Consider the following 17,595-nt stretch of genomic DNA (forward strand, 5'->3'; position numbering starts at 1 on the left):
GGTTGAAACATTTTGACCCTCTTTAACAACATTCCAACATAACATTATCATTGATTGGGGAGATTAAAATTAATGATATATTTTCATGTGGTTCAGCCACAACTCTACTGAAACCTCAGCCAGTAATAGGTAGGCCAACTTTTGGACCGTCCAGTTGTCTGTATGACTGCTACAGTACGTACATCACATTTGCACACTATCAGTGCTAAACAGCCCTGGTGGAGTGAGGAGCTGTAAAGAGAAGCAGATGCTCTGTTTATATTCTAAACATGTTTTAAGCTTGTTTCAAAGATTCTGTACTGCAGCTTTAAATGTTTTCCAAAAGCACACATACACTTATCAGTGTTTCTCAAACTTTTTACAGTGGACCACCTGATAAAATGTCAAGCTCTCCTAAGGACCACTATGAAAGCATGAAACTCATAAATCTTACAACACAAAATTAGTATGATTAAATTAGTAAAATTAGCATCTGCAGTAAAGGTTTTTTCATACATTTTATACATTCTACCACAGGCAAAGTTGCCTCCATTTTTATATTTTTTTAAATTAATATTTTGTAATAATTTATTTATAATAATTTATTCTGTTTTCGGAGTGTTTTTGTATGTATCCAAAAAATGCACTCAGTTTACTTTTTACTCACTATGAGCATCATTCATTATTCTCCCCAGTAATTAAGGTTAGAATATGTATTTTTATTCCAATCCATTCTTCTTTTGCAGCATTCAGATTTGATGGTTTTGTTACAGACTTTGAAAAAAGTGTTTTGCTTTTCTTTCACAAATGTGGGATTAAATTGTTAAAATGTACAAAACAGTGATGTCATGTTTTGTGACGAGGACCCAGGCACAGAGAGACTTGATGAATTTAAGAATCTTATGATTTAATAAAGAAATTTGCAGACTTGCACAGAGATGGTAAAATTATGATGACTGATAACAGAGACGAACATAACAGACTACGAGGACAGGCAGGAACAGGTTTAAATGCATCAAGGAGACATTCAGAGACAACTCGGGACAACTGGAGACATTTAAGGATGCAGGGACTGACAGAGACGGGGAAGACGTCTCATCGTGACGAGTAAAGTTTATCTTGCCTGGCTGGGCAGCTCTCTGGGTGCTCAGCACCCCCAAAGCTCTGATCCTAGAATCGCCCCTGGTTTGGAACATAAAAGGCCGTGACATTTAAGTCAAAAAATCATTTGATTTGCTTGGATGTCAACTTGGAAGCTGGGAAAAACTTGCAAGATTGGTCTTGGAAGATTGGATCTTCTCAGAATGGACTGAAAAAATGACGCAAAATTCGTGAGTAAATGCGAAACTTTGTTTGGATGAGCCGAGACGCTGAGCTGTAACATGAAACATTTGTATTAAACAATTATCTTTTGGACCTTGTGAAACGAATTTTGTGGTTAAAATGGAGGAACAAGAAAGAGAGCTTTTTAATTTGATTAAAAAACGCAGAGCGAAACTTGGTGTTCTGCCAAAAAAACCGAAATGACATTAGTGCTCTCATTGATGCTGGAGAATCAAAAGCTTCCATAGATGAACACATGAAAACATTTAATGATTATTTGGGAGAGTTTATGGACTTACAGACTTCAGTTCAAAAATTGCTGAACGATGATGAAAAGGAAACAGATCACAGCGATTGGTATGAACCTAAGCTGATCGGTTTTAAAGACTTTCTGCATGAAATCGACACTTGGATAAATGCAGACCCTGATCCACAAAAGGATGAATTTGCAGCCTCTAATGTTGAATCAAAGGTAGCATCTCATGACAGTGACATTGCGCCGCATGATAGTGTCTCACAAGTAGCGCAAGAAACGAGCGACATGATTTCCTGTCGGTGGCGCTGTCACTTGGTGTTCGCTCGCTCGCTCTGTGGTATAGTATCGCTTCCTGTTCCTGCTCAAACACAGTGGTGTTTCTGAGTAGCTTATTTGCTTAGCAGTTTAATTAACAACTTTTAAATACATTCTTTTTTCACAGTATAATCTTCACGTGCTTCATCCGAAGCACACTTTCTGTGTACTCACTACCTAATTTATAGTATTCACTCACTGTCTCTGTACTGTTTCGCTAGCTTAGCTCGTAGCCGACCCGTTAGCACCATGGCTACTTCACCTGTCCCTTCTGCACTTTCTTGCTCATTGTGTCAGATGTTTAGTTACTCCTCGGCCTCCTTTAGCAGTAATGATATCTGTAACAAATGTAGCATATTTGCAGCTCTGGAGGCCAGGATTACTGAATTGGAGACTCGGCTTTGCACCCTGCTCTCACCCTTAGCTAGCCAGGCCCCTGTAGCTGGTGCAGCCGAAGATAGCGTAGGCCCCGCTAGCTGTTCCCCGGCAGACCCCAAGCAGCTGGGGAAAGGCTGGGTAACGGTGAGGAGGAAGCGTAGTCCTAAACAGAAGCCCCAGGTACACCACCAACCCGTTCATGTGTCTAACCGTTTTTCCCCACTCGGTGACACACCCGCTGGGGGTCAAACTCTGGTAATTGGTGATTCTGTTCTCAGACATGTGAAGCTAGAGACACCGGCAACCATAGTCAATTGTCTTCCAGGGGCCAGAGCAGGCGACATTGAAGGAAATTTAAAACTGCTGGCTAAGGGTAAACGTAAATTCAATAAAATCATAATTCACGTCGGCAGTAATGACACCCGGTTACGCCAATCGGAGGTCACTAAAATCAATATTGAATCGGTGTGTAACTTTGCCAAAACAATGTCGGACTCTGTAGTTTTCTCTGGTCCCCTCCCCAATCAGACCAGGAGTGACATGTTTAGCTGCATGTTCTCCTTAAATTGCTGGCTGTCTGAGTGGTGTCCCAGAAACGATGTGGGCTTCATAGATAATTGGCAAACCTTCTGGAGGAAACCTGGTCTTGTTAGGAGAGATGGCATCCATCCCACTTTGGATGGAGCAGCTCTCATTTCTAGAAATATCGACAAATTTATTAAACCCCTCAAAACATGACTATCCAGAGTTGGGACCAGGAAGCAGAGTTGCAGTCTTACACGCCTCTCTGCAGCTTCTCTCCTCCTGCTACCCCCCCAAAAACCCATCTCCATAGAGACTGTGTCTGCTTCCAAAAAGACAAAAAACAAACTAAAAACCAGCAACAAACAACTTAAACAATCACAAAGAAAGAACAATACAGTATCCACATCTGAACCAAAGAGTAAAACAGTGAAATGTGGATTATTAAATATTAGGTCTCTCTCCTCCAAGTCTCTGTTAGTACATGACTTAATAATTGATCAACAAATTGATTTACTCTGCCTTACAGAAACCTGGTTGCAGCAGGATGATTATGTTAGTTTAAATGAATCAACACCCCCAAGTCATTCTAACTACCAGAAATCTCGAAGCACAGGTCGAGGGGGCGGTGTGGCAGCAATTTTTCACACCAGTCTATTAATTAATGAAAGACCAAGACAGACTTTTAATTCATTTGAAAGCCTGATGCTTAACATTGTCCACCCCAGCTGTGAAACTCAGAAACCAGTCTTACTTGTTATCATCTATCGTCCACCTGGGCCTTACACAGAGTTTCTGTCTGATTTCTCAGACTTTATATCTAATTTAGTTCTGAGCTCAGATAAAATAATTATTGTGGGTGATTTTAACATCCATGTAGATGCTAAAAATGACAGCCTCAACATGGCATTTAATCTGTTGTTAGACTCAATTGGTTTCTCTCAAAATGTAAAAGAACCCACCCACCACTTTAATCACACTCTAGATCTTGTTTTAACATATGGCATAGAAACTGAACATTTAACAGTGTTTCCTGAAAACCCTCTCCTGTCTGATCATTTCTTGATAACATCTACATTTACAATAATTGATTACGCAGCAGTGGAGAGTGGACTTTATCAAAGTAGATGTCTTTCTGAAAGCGCTGTAACTAAGTTTAAGAATATAATCCAGCCACTGTTATCATCGTCAATGCCCTGTACCAACACAGAGCAGAGCAGCTATCTGAACGCTACCCCAACAGAGGTCGATTATCTTGTTAATAATTTCACCTCCTCACTACGTACGACTCTGGATACTGTAGCTCCAGTGAAAACTAAGGTCTCTAATCAGAAGTACCTGACCCCGTGGTATAATTCTCAAACACGTACCCTAAAGCAGATGACTCGTAATCTGGAGAGGAAATGGCGTGTCACAAATTTAGAGGATCATCATTTAGCCTGGAGAAATAGTTTGTTGCTTTATAAGAAAGCCCTCCGCAAAGCCAGAACAGCTTACTACTCATCACTGATTGAAGAAAATAAGAACAACCCCAGGTTTCTCTTCAGCACTGTAGCCAGGCTGACAAAAAGTCAGAGCTCTGTTGAGCCAACCATCCCTTTAACGTTAACTAGTGATGACTTCATGAACTTCTTCACAAATAAAATTTTTATCATTAGAGAAAAAATTACCAATAATCATCCCACAGATGTAATATTATCTACAGCTACTCTTAGTTTCATTGATGTTAAGTTAGACTCTTTTTTTCCAATCGATCTTTCTGAGTTAACTTCAATAATTACTTCCTCCAAACCATCAACGTGTCTTTTAGACCCCATTCCTACAAAACTGCTCAAAGAAGTCCTGCCATTGATTAATTCTTCGATCTTATATATGATCAACCTATCTCTAATAATCGGCTATGTACCACAGGCCTTCAAGGTGGCTGCAGTTAAACCTTTACTCAAAAAGCCATCTCTAGACCCAGCAGTCTTAGCTAATTATAGGCCAATCTCCAACCTTCCTTTCATATCAAAAATCCTTGAAAGAGTAGTTGTCAAACAGCTAACAGATCATCTGCAGAGGAATGGTTTATTTGAAGAGTTTCAGTCAGGTTTCAGAGTTCATCACAGCACAGAAACAGCTTTATTGAAGGTTACAAATGATCTTCTTATGGCCTCTGACAGTGGACTCATCTCTGTGCTTGTCCTTCTTGACCTTAGTGCAGCATTCGATACTGTTGACCATAATATTCTATTAGAGCGATTAGAACATGCTGTAGGTATTACAGGTATTGCACTGCAGTGGTTTGTATCATATCTATCTAATAGACTCCAATTTGTGCATGTAAATGGAGAGTCCTCTTCACACACTGAGGTTAATTATGGAGTTCCACAGGGTTCGGTGCTAGGACCAATTCTGTTTACATTATACATGCTTCCCCTAGGCAGCATCATTAGAAGACATAGCATACATTTTCACTGCTATGCAGATGACACCCAGCTCTATCTGTCCATGAAGCCAGATAACACACACCAATTAGTTAAACTGCAGGAATGTCTTAAAGACATAAAGACTTGGATGGCCACTAACTTTCTGCTTCTTAACTCAGATAAAACTGAGGTCATTGTACTCGGCGCTGAAAAGCTTAGAAATATGGTATCTAACCAGATTCTTACTCTGGATGGCATTACCTTGGCCTCCAGTAACACTGTGAGGAACCTTGGAGTCATTTTTGACCAGGATATGTCCTTCAACGCACATATTAAACAAATATGTAAGACTGCGTTCTTCCATTTGCGCAACATCTCTAAAATTAGAAATATCCTGTCTCAGAGTGACGCTGAAAAACTAGTTCATGCATTTATTACTTCCAGGCTAGACTACTGCAATTCATTATTATCAGGATGTCCAAAAAACTCACTGAAAAGCCTTCAGTTAATCCAAAATGCTGCAGCAAGAGTACTGACAGGGACTAGAAAGAGAGAGCATATTTCTCCTGTTTTGGCTTCCCTTCATTGGCTTCCTGTTAAATCCAGAATTGAATTCAAAATCCTGCTCCTCACATACAAGGTCTTAAATAATCAGGCCCCATCTTATCTTAATGACCTTGTAGTACCATATTACCCTATTAGAGCACTTCGCTCTTGCTCTGCAGGCCTACTTGTTGTTCCTAGAGTATTTAAAAGTAGAATGGGAGGGAGAGCCTTCAGTTTTCAGGCCCCTCTTCTGTGGAACCAGCTTCCAGTTTGGATTCAGGAGACAGACACTATCTCTACTTTTAAGATTAGGCTTAAAACCTTCCTTTTTGCTAAAGCATATAGTTAGGGCTGGACCAGGTGACCCTGAATCCTCCCTTAGTTATGCTGCAATAGATGTAGGCTGCCGGGGGATTCCCATGATGCATTGAGTTTTTCCTTTCCAGTCACCTTTCTCACTCACTATGTATTAACAGACCTCTCTGTATTGAATCGTATCTGTTATTAATCTCTGTCTCTCTTCCACAGCATGTCTTTATCCTGTCTTCCTTCTCTCACCCCAACCGGTCGCAGCAGATGGCCGCCCCTCCCTGAGCCTGGTTCTGCCGGAGGTTTCTTCCTGTTAAAAGGGAGTTTTTCCTTCCCACTGTCGCCAAAGTGCTTGCTCATAGGGGGTCATATGATTGTTGGGCTTTTCTCTGTATCTATGAAGCGCCTTGAGGCGACATTTGTTGTGATTTGGCGCTATATAAATAAAATTGAATTGAATTGAATTGAATTTCTGAATGAGTTGCTAAACCTGTCAGCAAGGGCTCTAGTAAAGCGCCCAGTAATGTTACTGCAGCCTTAAGTTTAAGGAGTAAAAGCTCACGTGCAGCTTCAATGGCGCTGATGGAAGCTGAGTTGGAAAGAGCCGCTTTGAAAACGGAGGTGGACGCACTGCAAGAAAAACATGCGCTCGAACTGGAAGGAGTTCAATTAAAAGCAAGAAAAGAAGCATTGGCTCTAAGAACTAAGTTGGTTATGGCAGATGCAAAAATGCAAATTTTGGCAGGATTACAGCTCCTTCTGGAACATCTACTGAGTTCATACCTGCTGCTACAGCTCAAAAGGCTCCAAGAACAAAGAAAGCCCCTTTAGTTCATTCACCTTTGCCAATGCCCCTAGAGACACCTGTACCTGCTAAGGTTAAACCAGAAGGGGAAAGCCCAAGGCCAATCTCTTCTCAGGTTGATGTCCACAGCAGTGCCCTAACAGAGATCACGAGAAAGCAAAATGAGATTACTGGCCTTACTAGCTGAGGAACACGTAAACTTTTTACGTTTTCTCTGGTGGCCCGATGGTGACATCACAAAACAGCTGGTGGAACATAGAATGTTAGTCCACATTTTTGGTGCAGTATCCTCCCCCAGCTGTGCCACCTATGCACTAAAGACTGCTGATGACAACCAACATCTGTACCCAGAGGAGGTTATACATACAATCAGGCACAGTTTTTATGTAGATGATTGTCTTAAATCTACCCAGTCTGTTGAGCAGGCCGTCTCACTTTATCAGCAGCTTACTGAGGTGTGTGCCAAGGGGGGATTTAAGCTCAACAAGTGGGTATGTAGTGATCGCTCTGTCCTCTGTCAGATCCCGGAGGAAAATAGAGCCGCAGGTTTAAAGATGCTGGACCTTAGTCGGGACCAGCTCCCCACAGAAAGAGCCCTCGGTGTGCAATGGGATATTGAACATGATGTTTTCACATTCAGTATTGTGAACAAGGACAAACCACTTACAAGACATGGTATTCTGTCCAATGTCAGCTCCATTTACGACCCTTTGGGTTTCTTAGCTCCAGTCATTCTGCCAAAACAAATTCTGCAACATCTATGTAAACTGAGGTTTGGCTGGGATGAGACAATACCAGCAGAAATGGCAGAAACTTGGCAAAAATGAGTTGAGGATTTAGTTCTTCTTAACAAGTTTAGTATTAGTAGATGTGTCACACCCAAAGGATTTGGGGAGGTAAAAAGTGCACAGCTGCATCACTTTTGTGATGCCAGTGAAACTGGGTATGGTGCTGTATCATATCTTAGGCTATCTAATAGCAAGCAGGAAGTGTGTGTTTCCTTTATTATTGGTAAAGCAAGGGTGGCGCCGTTAAAACAAGTCACCATTCCATGTCTTGAGCTGGCTGCTGCAGTTTTAGCTGTGCGCTTGGACAAAATGCTATCAGTTGAACTTAAGCTTAATCTGAGTGAATCAGTCTTTTGGTCTGACAGCACAACTGTGCTACAGTACATTGCAAACACAACCACACGGTTCAAAACATATGTAGCTAACAGAGTTTCCATCATTCATGCTTTGACAAAAGTTGAGCAGTGGAGGTACATTAGTTCAAAGCTGAATCCAGCTGATGCAGCCTCTTGAGGAATGACGGTTGGCTGTTTCCTGAAATCTTCCACCTGGATCAGTGGTCCAGAATTTCTCAGTAAACCTGTTGTTCACTGGCCAGTAAGCAAAACTTATGTATCTGTCCATTTGGAAGCTGACCCAGAAATAAAAGGGGAGGGCGTGATGTGTGCAGCTATGCTGAAAGAAGATGTGTGTCCCACTACTAAGCTGCTGATGTATATTTCTCCAGCTGGACAAAATTAAAAAGGTGTGTGGCATGGATCCTAAAAGTAAAAGAAAGACTTAAACTGCAAACAACGCTGGACACGCACTGTGGAAATCAAATATGTGCTAAAGAAGATGGGAACACTCTGCTCAAAACTGATGATTTGTCCAAGGCTGAGGAGGCTATAGTGAGCTTTGTGCAGAGAAAACATTATGCTGATGAAATGACTGCCCTAAACTCTGGCACTGTAAGGAAGTCAAGTCATCTGTATAAGCTTGATCCTGTAGTTACTAATGGTGTCTTGAGAGTGGGTGGAAGACTGAGCAAAGCAGATTTACCCGAGGAAACAAAACATCCTGCAATTTTGCCTAAAGAAAGCCATGTTTCAAAGCTTATTCTTCAACATATTCATGAAAAGGTTGGTCACAGAGGAAGAAATCACATGCTTTCAACCCTTCGCCGTCAATACTGGATCCCTCATGCTAATTCAGCAGCTAGAAGAGCAGAAAATGTCTGATCTTCCTATTGACAGAATCTCAGCTGATCTTCCACCATTTACTTATGTTGGTGTTGATTATTTTGGACCAATAGAAGTAAAGAGAGGCAAGAGTCTTGTTAAGAGGTATGGAGTTCTTTTCACATGCCTAACCTGTCGTGCAGTTCACCTTGAGGTGGCACATTCTCTTGATACAGCTTCCTGCATTAATGCCATCAGGAGATTCATCTGCCGCAGAGGACAAGTCAAGGAAATCCGGTCAGGCAATGGAACCAACTTTGTCAGCTCAAATCGTGAGTTAAAACAAGCTATGTTAGAGCTAAACCAAAGTAAAATCCAAAAAGGTTTAGCACAGGATGGCATAAAGTGGACCTTTAACCCGCCTTATGGGGCCCATCATGGTGGAGTATGGGAGCGCTTGGTGCAAGAGATAAAGAGAATATTATGCTCTATCACAAACCAGCAAGTAATAGATGATGAAACCTTACATACAGTTTTGTGTGAAGTGGAGGCTATACTGAATGACCGCCCAATCACACCTTCTTCTGATGATCCCAATGATGTAGAAGCTCTTACTCCAAATCACTTGCTCCAGTTAAAAGGCAAACCTGTGCTGCCACCAGGTTTATTCAAAAAAGAGGACCTGTATCTGCGAAGATGATGGAAACAAGCCCAGTATATTGTGGATCTGTTCTGGAAAAGGTGGGTGAAAGAATACCTTCCTATGTTGCAGGAACGACAGAAATGGAACAAGATTAGTAGGAACTTTTGCATTGGTGATGTTGTGCTTATTGTTGATGGAGCTGCACCAAGAAATTCTTGGCCCATTGGCCGCATTACTGAAACCATGGCCGATGCACACGGAGTAGTTCGCTGTGTTCGAGTTAAAACACAAACAAATGAGCTGGAGAGGCCAATAAACAAAATATGTCTCCTGGTGGAGGCCATCTAGAGGAAACAATGAATGTTTGCCTCCAACTGAGCCAAGTTCTGGAACCTCTGTCATTCACACTGACACTCACTTTGCTCTACACTCCATTATGCAACATACACATTTTTTCAATACACACAAAACAAACACATGAACAACAAAGACTTGAAATCATAGAACAATGACCTTTTTTTTGTTTTTGTTTGTTTCTATGAAGACATGGACCACTGAAGAAAATTATCGGTATTGCACTTTGTGATGGCCACTCAGACAGATATAATTCATGTTACACAGGAATTAGGGGCCGGAATGTTGTGGCCATTTTTGTTGAATGTTTATAAAACGCAATTTGTATTCATTTTTGTTTTGTCTTTAAAGTTGTAAGAATATGCTGACCTAGTTTTGTTATGTAAATTTGTAATTAATTTTATTGGAAAAGGTTTTGGAAAGTGATTGATTTATTGGCTTATGGACCCTCCCATTAATCATGGGATTAAGAGCACCCTGGAAGGGTGTGGTAAAGATGTTTTTTTTTTTTTTTTTTTTCCAAATGTCTGATGGGAAGACGGGAGGGTTAGAAAATCTTTTTTTTTTTTACCACTTTTGAAGTTGTTAAAGCAAATTGAGTTGACTTTCGTTTAATTTTGAGTTGTAAGAAGTTATTTGGTTGATTTTTGTTTATAATTTTGCACGAAATAAACGCCAAATGATTTTTAAACAATGGAGTCAGAAGTGCGTTCCAAAAACAAACCTCCCGTTGCCACCCACGGCCTTTTCTTGGACTTTTTTGGTGTTTGGAACATAAAAGGCCGTGACAATATCATTCGTAGAACCCTCCTCTTTTTTCCCCTAAGTCCTTAATGATTCCCCTACCCAACCTTGAAGATTTGTCAGGTAAAGGTCAGGTTAGGAAAAGGAGGTACTTCTAAATGCACTCTGTGTGTTAAAACAAAAATGCCAAGGAGGAAAGACATAAGCCATATTATGTCTTCCTGTTTCTGTCCATAAATCTGGCAAGGATTAAACCAAGTTCTATCATTCTGCATTAAGAAATATTATTCACAAAGGGAAAACATTCAAGACACTTTCTAGGAAATTCACTAATTGGAAAACAAGAGCAGTGTTGGTTCCTGGTGCATTACGACAGGTGTTATGCAACTGCATTCTTTATGCTCATTGTAATATAAGTGTGCATAAAGTGATACTGGTATCTCTTCATAATTTCCCTGGGAGGACAGCTCTTTACTCAAGTTTGGAGTGGAGGAAAATCAGAACGTGTTCTCAGGTTCTACACTCAGATAAGCAAATATATGTAGACGCAAGATTGCTTTTAGAGGGGAGCTAAATGCAATAGACACAGGGAAAAATTTGGAGCCACTCAATCATCTTACCGTAGGGGAGCTTTTCCCAAAATGAAGAGTGCTGCAGCTCACTTTAAAAACCAGAAAATAAATCCCAATACTTTGTATTGGATACATCTTGGATATAGCAAAGCATTAAGTAGCTTCAGTTCAGAGAGTAAAGAGTCTCATGAAGACAGCTACTTAACAACAAGAACAACCAGAATCTAAAATAAAAACATCTTGCATGAAAATCAACCCTCTTTGTTGTCCTTTTAGAGATGCACAAAACACACACAAAACAGAAGCCAAAATCTAAAAAAAGAAAAAACAAAACATGACGTGCCTAGGGCAGACCCGATACAAAGAATACCTTATGTTTGATTTCCAACATGCTATTATTAAGATATAAATAGATTATACCTCAACAAGAGAGGTCGCAGCAATGTCATCAGAAAGTAGCTATTAAGTTATTACACTAAATACTTTCAAATATTTTAAGCTTTTATTAGAGTCACAGTATCATCTGTACTTGGTGATGTTATTAACTTGTTATTAGCAAAATGAACAAAGTGCAAAATATACTTTTCAGTTTATGAAAAATAAAACAGAAATGTTTGAGCTAAAATATACTTAACTACAGCAATGGAGTAAAAGTGCAGTTCCTTCACTTTACAAATATTAATGTGATACTCAAAGTGAGACTGCTGCCACACCTGCTGCTGGAGTAGTTTTACACCTCTGTCTGATTAATTTCACTGAACAGATCGGTTACCTGGTTTATCAACATCTCAGATTAGCAGGAACAACAAAAGTACAAGTGAGCCATGAATCTAGTGATATTACATCTGCATTATAATTTGCAGATCACAGTGGCTCTATAAAGGCAAAATGTTTGCATGATGTATTCATCCATAGAAACAATGGTGTCGCATCACAACAACAAGAATAGCAGTGCATTTAATCATGAGGGGGGAAAAGCATCATGATAAATTAAGAGTATAATTGAAACTTGATTTCACACTGTCTCTGTAAGTTATAGAAATAGGATGTGTGTTTGCATATAAGCTTTGACTGTTTGTAGCTCCAGTGAAAAACTTGCATTGATTATGGGTTTACACTAACTACAGTGGGACAGACAAGCATCCATGGCTAGTGCCATTATAGCTAAACTTTGTTTGCTGTACTAAGCCTTTAGAAAATAGTAGTGAGGAACAAATACATCTGTATGTTAAACTGTACATAAATGTACATTAAATCTTCAAAAGGTGTTGAGGGATTTCTAAAATAATGCTGTGCAATATTTCATTTAGTGTGATGTAGAAAAGATCTCACCATGACTATTCATTCCTTACTCTACAAGTTTTTACAACTATGACAAGTAATCATGGACTCATATTAATTTAGTGAATAAAGAAATGCAAAACACGGAAAATAAAAAAAATAAAATTTACATAGCAAAAGAGAAAATGAAGGCTCAGTGACGCATTATAAGAAATTGTACTCATTCATTTATGAATGAGTACAATTTACCAGGGTGTGGTAAAGTGCGCTAGCAGAATGATTTGACAAAAGAGGAGATGAATGTCTGAATGTTCATGCTGTAAAAATGTAAACACACCCAATCCTGAGATCATCTGTTCAGTATAAAAAGTGTAGGAGTGCTCCTGAGATTTAGTATCGCAGTCCAAGGAAACTAATCTGCAGAAGTGACCTGTTCATCACAATGAAGCTAACTGCTCTAATTGTCCTTTGGGCACTCTCCAGCACAGGTAACTGCTCTTTTTCTTATCATTCAGGATTTAATTTAAACATTTAAAGTCTAAATTTTACAATAAAAGAAAAAGAAAACCTTAAAGTTTATTTTATATAGATATTAAATGTCATTTTCCAAGAACATCCAAACAGTTTACAAGATTAGGTAACTACATGAGCATCACACCACAAACATAACTAAGTTTCCTCTCAAAGCATTATCAGTAGGGATGCACCGATACCGATACTGGTATCGGGTATCGGGGCCGATACTGTAAAATATGTGTGTACTCATACTCATAAAAGTTAACCGATACCATGAACCGATACCAACTTATCTCATTAATCAGAGGGTGGCTTGTCATTTCTTTTGTAGTTTTTTAGATTGGCCACTAGGGGGACATCCCGCGCTAAACAGGCACAGGGTTAGGCGAGTGAGACTGGCAGCTCCAGATAAAAAAGAGAAACTGGAGGCTGCTGTAGCTAGGCTAAACAAAATGTCAGCAGTGTGGACCGGAACAGCCAACTTTAACTCAGGTTTTGGAAAAGCGATGAAAAATGTCAAGAGAAAATCCACGGGCAGTTAAAATAACAGAGGCTCTGACTCATTTTATCGCTCTGGATGACCAGCCAATGCCGGCTGTGGAAAACATAGGATTGCATCGTCTTCTCAGCATACTCGAGCTGCGATATGAAATTCCCAACCGCCCATACATCAGAGAGATAATGGTGCCAAAACTTTCTGAAGAGGTAAAGACAAGCAGTGTGTGCGCGATGTCAGGCCTCGGTTTAACGGCACAGTGGACTGATGATCCACGGGCAGATGAGGAGTTTATTCGTCAATGCCAAATACTTTCGTTATTTTGTTTGTTTGTAATTTAAAAATTTATTTTATTCTCAAACCTAATTTGTATTTATTTTATTCCAAACAAAAGTGTTTATTTATTATTCTGAAAGCTCGAGACAGTGCCAATAGTTTAGCGATATTTTGTTAAATTACAATGTGGAGACTCTGCAATAATTTAACAGAAGTGCTTATTTTTCACTTGAAATTTTTTTGTGGTCATTTTTATTAAGATTTAATTTTTTATCGGCAGAGAATAAAATAAAACCTGTCTTCCAATTCATTGCATTTGTGTGTGTGTGTGTGTGTGTGTGTGTGTGGTAGAAGTATCGGTTTTTGTACTCTGTATCGGCAAGTACTCAGATCCAAGTATCAGTATCGTATCGGTTTGAAAAAATTGGTATCGTTGCATCCCTAATTATCAGGAAACCAAATATCTGTCAGCATATGTGTAGAGAAAATAGATCAATGAGCATGATACACCCAATTAAAGAGCAAACAAGCAAACAAACCAAAAAAACAAACCAAAAAAACCCAAGAGCCTCTGACAAAGATATGCCATACATTTTGTTTTAGTTTATAAATTCTGTTTCTGAATCTGTTTGGCAAACTGATGTGGAAATCTTTTACTTTCGCCAAATCATTTCACTGAGTGGATAAGTTCTACTTCATGCTGAGCAAAACTGGGAAGTGCACATTCCTTTCAGTGTGGACATCTTGATGGATGGCTTAACACTTTGTTCAGTTTGTGATGTGGATGTCACAACCTGTTATCACGTGAACTGTTTGTGATTGGGAAAACAGGTTTAACCCAGAGATAACTGGGAGTTAAAATCCACCTTAATATTTCATATTGCTGATCGCATCTAGTGGTCAGATTCTTTTCTCACACTAGGTGGTGCTATACATGCCATAAAAATGATAACATTTTAAATATAGTTTTACAAACTGTTAAATGTTGGAAGGTTTTTAGAGCAGGCCTCCATGGTGTAAATTATCCTTAATAGATTAACCTTAAATTAACTTTAATGTAGTGTTTCATGTCGACTTTATTAAAAATATTTATACACATGTTAAAGAGATTAACTGCATTTCATCAATCTGTGTAACAGTGTAAAGAAATCAAAGAGCTAAAGATTCTTTAATTATGCTAGTATGCTGGGGTATTTTAAAACCTTTCATTTTTCATTATAACTTCAATCCTTTTATTGTTTCTCTCCTGATTGCAGCTGGAGCCCTTCAGTGTCAAACCTGCACAGATAAGTTGTGTTCAAGCACAGCACTACTTCCATGTTCTTCAGACACCATGTGTGTCACAGCTACTATTTTAGGTAATCTTCTCTTCATATTATGTGATAAACTTCAGTAAATTTCAATGACTTTGAAATTATGTGTACTTTCCATCAACATTCATAAAATACACTTTGAATTTGCAGCTACTTCATCTGGAATTACGGCAACACAAATCTAGAAGGCATGTGCATCTTCCTCCCTGTGTCCAGCTACGGGCTCTCAGACATTTTCAGTTGACCTGGGTGTTCAAAGTGCTCTTGCATCTGCCACGTGCTGCAACACAGATAACTGCAACTCAGCAACTCTGGCTGGTAAGTACAAATCTATAAGTGTTTTATTAAAGACACAATAAGAAACAATATTCTGATATTTGCTGAAATGTTCTCAGTTCTGAAATGAAATGATGCTCTTTTCTTTTACAGCTCCTGCTCCTCAGTCAAGTAATGGCCGACTATGTAACGTTTGTTCCACCCCTCTGTGCGACACTCCATTACAGTGTCAGGGAGTGGAGGACCAATGCTTTCAATCAATGAGTGAGTCTTCATCATGTATACTTTAACAAAGATCATCTTTAAATTGGCTTTTATACCTAAAATAAATTCAAAAACATATTTTTTTATACATTTTTTGGTTAGAGTTCACATGTCAACATGAAAGATTCTGAACATCAAATTAACCTCATGCATTATCAGTGTTGCGCACAACAGTTAGAGAGCACAAAAAAGGCTTACTGTAAAACTGCTGTCTGAGTTTCAAGTTTTATTGTCATGTACATATAAACAGTGTAGCCACATTTACCCGTAGTGAAATTCTTTGGCTCGTGCTCCTCAGCTTTATATGAACATATATAAGTCTGCAGTTATATTTAAAAAGAAAATAACCACAACAACAGCAATGATTATAATAATGATAATAATAAAGATAACAAAAAACTAAAGTATTAATATTAAGAGAATTTGAGACAGTTGTTCAGAATTTACAGTTTCGTATTTAGAGTTGTGCAAAAAGTATGCAGTGAGGATATAAAGTGGCAGTGTGTAAAGTCTAGTAATTGTAGGGAGTGTGTAATGGTCAGAATCAGAATCAGAATCTTTATTGTCATTGTCACAGGTACAATGAAATTAAAAATGGTTCCCAATCAATGCATCACCCCTAACAATATCAAAATATAAATAAAACAATAAAATTCAATAATAAAATAAATAGAATACTTAAAGTACTAATAAGAGGTATCAACAAACATTCACATACATTCCCACATACATGCTTCAGTCAGCGCATAGATTAAAACAAGAGTGGTGTGATGGACATTTTTTTGTAGCAGTATTCAGATGTGTTATTGCAGTTGGATAAAAGCTGTTTGAGTCTATTAGTCCTTACACTGATTGCTCTGTACCGTCTGCCTGAGGGCAACAGTTCAAACAGGGAGTGGCCAGGATGTGAGGTATCTTTTATGATGTTTTGGGCTTTTTTAAGACAGCGGGTGTAGATCTTCCAGTGTGGGGAGAGGGCAGCCAGTGATCTTTTGGGCGGTGTTAATGATCCCTTGGAGTGCTTTCCTCTGAGCCACTGTGCAGCTAGTGTATCAGATGCATATGCAATAGGTTCGAACACTCTCAATGGTGGCTCTGTAGAAGGACACCAGCAATCTCTGTATGATGTTATTCCTCCTGAGAATTCTCAGGAAGTACAGTTTCTGTTGGGCCTTTCTCAGCAGCTCGGAGGTGTTCACGCTCCAGGAAAGGTTCTCCTCTATGTTAACTCCCAGGAAGCGGAAGCTTGCCACCCTTTCTACACAGTCCCCATTAACAAATAGTGGTTGGGTCTCTGCCTTTTTCCTTCTGAAGTATATTATGAGTTCTTTGGTTTTTGAAGTGTTGAGGAGGAGGTTATTGGCCGTACACCATGACGACAGCTGGTGTAAGAATGTCAGCAGTTCAAAAGCCTGATGGCTTGTGGGTAAAAACTATCCCTGTGTCTGCTAGTGCGGTTCTGAATGCTCCTGAACCATCTGCCGGACGGCAGGAGTGTGAAAAGGCTGGGGTGCTTGGGATCAGAGTATCCGCTTCCTCATGCAGGGCTATCTATTTAGATCCTGCAAAGCATGCAGCTCAGTCTTGGTGATGCGCTGTGCTGATCTCCCCACCCTCAGCAGAGCTTTGCGGTCGGGAGTGTTACATCTGCCATACCAGGTGGTGATGCAGCTGGTCAGAATACTTTCAATGGTGCATCAGTAGAAGTTGGTAAGTATTCTGGAGTTCATGCAAAATCTTCTCAGGCGCCGGAGGAAGAAGAGCCGCTGTCTTGCTGCTTTTGTGATCACACCAACATGGTGTGACCAACTCAGATCCTTGCAAATGTAGATGCCTAGGAATCTGAAGAAGCTGACTCTCTCCACCTCTGCTCCTTCGATGTGAATGGGCGTGTGCCTTCTTCTCTGTAGTCTCCTGTAATCCACAATGAGCTCCTTGGTTTTGCTGACGTTAAGCAGGAGGTTGTTGTCATGGCACCATGATGTCAGGGCTCTCACCCCTGCCCTGTATGCTTTCTCATCTCCATCAGAAATGCAGCCAATGATGGTAGAGTCTGCAAATTTGATGA

General features: G+C 39.7%; 2 long non-coding RNA genes across 2 annotated transcripts in view; one reads left to right on the forward strand and one right to left on the reverse strand.

Moving 5' to 3' along the window:
• Nucleotides 1–567: 567 nt before the first annotated feature.
• LOC146499035 (uncharacterized) overlaps nt 568–17,595 on the reverse strand; it is a 96,853-nt gene continuing 79,825 nt past the window's right edge. The window contains exon 3 of the long non-coding RNA XR_014870074.1: nt 568–1,161. This is a non-coding gene — a long non-coding RNA (uncharacterized LOC146499035). The remainder of the gene's footprint in view (nt 1,162–17,595) is intronic.
• On the forward strand, nt 14,436–17,006 carry LOC146499036 (uncharacterized). Its single transcript, XR_014870073.1, has 3 exons — nt 14,436–15,032; nt 15,138–15,305; nt 15,417–17,006. It is a non-coding gene; the product is annotated as an uncharacterized LOC146499036 (long non-coding RNA).

This window comes from Neolamprologus multifasciatus, chromosome 17, assembly GCF_963576455.1.
Source record: "Neolamprologus multifasciatus chromosome 17, fNeoMul1.2, whole genome shotgun sequence".
In the NCBI taxonomy this organism is placed as follows: domain Eukaryota; kingdom Metazoa; phylum Chordata; class Actinopteri; order Cichliformes; family Cichlidae; genus Neolamprologus; species Neolamprologus multifasciatus.